At 41.0% G+C, this 915-nt stretch overlaps 1 non-coding gene across 1 annotated transcript; it reads left to right on the top strand.

The window, feature by feature from the left end:
• Positions 1-833: 833 nt before the first annotated feature.
• On the top strand, positions 834-915 carry Trnas-gcu. The gene has a single exon. It is a non-coding gene; the product is annotated as a tRNA-Ser (tRNA).

Here is a 915-nt window from a genome sequence, read left to right as displayed (position 1 = left end):
TTCTTTGGAAAACATTGATTATTAACTGAAAAGGTTTAACTAGTTGAAAATATCTGTTCACCTTAACTGTAGTGCTTAGAATTTGGATCAACTTTAGATTGCTTCAGTAATTCAACAATTTGGGAGGTGGGGTTTTTGTTGTTTTGCTTTGTTTTAGTATTTTGTTCTTGTTTTGTTTACTTACTTAACTTAGACACTGAAATAACCAGTGACCAAGATGATGAATGCAAATATATTCTCCACCCTGCACCTAGAGAGACAATAACCTCTGTCAAACTTCAATAAGATTCTTTAGTTAACTGTATAAGTTCCCCGTTGAACCAGCCTTGCCTTAGATACAACACCCCTTTCATTGCCTTCAACAAAGCCAGGGAAGCTTGCAGTTCACCTCTGCTTTTTAAAAGAAGTTCACACTGTCCCACCATAGGGTGATCAACACCAAATCCAGGGACCATAAAGTGAGGACAGGTAATGGTGGGGGGAAGCAAAGGAAAAGGAATCAAAGAGTCAGGTTAAACAAAAACGGAATTGGAAGAGGTTTTGTTTGAAAGGCTAGAATGTTCCTTCCTTTGAATACAAACGCCAGCCAGGACTGAATGGAGCCGAGCCAAGACCATTGCCTTGCCTGTCCAGTCCTGTGTGCCAGGCACTGGTTCAACTCATCAAATATGCACCAAATAAGCTCACTTCTCCTTTTGTTGTGGCTTTAAATTTCTTTTATGACTCAGACAATTTTGGAGATTTAGCTAGAGGAAGGCTATTAAAACAGGCATACAAAAGGTTCCTGGGACTCCTTCATGTGAGAAGAAATTATAAGGAATGGCATCTCACAGGATGAGGTGGCCGAGTGGCTAAGGCGATGGACTGCTAATCCATTGTGCTCTGCACGCATGGGTTCGAATCCCATCCTCATCG

Source organism: Arvicola amphibius, chromosome 6 (assembly GCF_903992535.2).
Source record: "Arvicola amphibius chromosome 6, mArvAmp1.2, whole genome shotgun sequence".
In the NCBI taxonomy this organism is placed as follows: domain Eukaryota; kingdom Metazoa; phylum Chordata; class Mammalia; order Rodentia; family Cricetidae; genus Arvicola; species Arvicola amphibius.
Note: the sequence above shows the minus strand (reverse complement) of the source record. Positions and strands in the feature narration are given on the sequence as shown.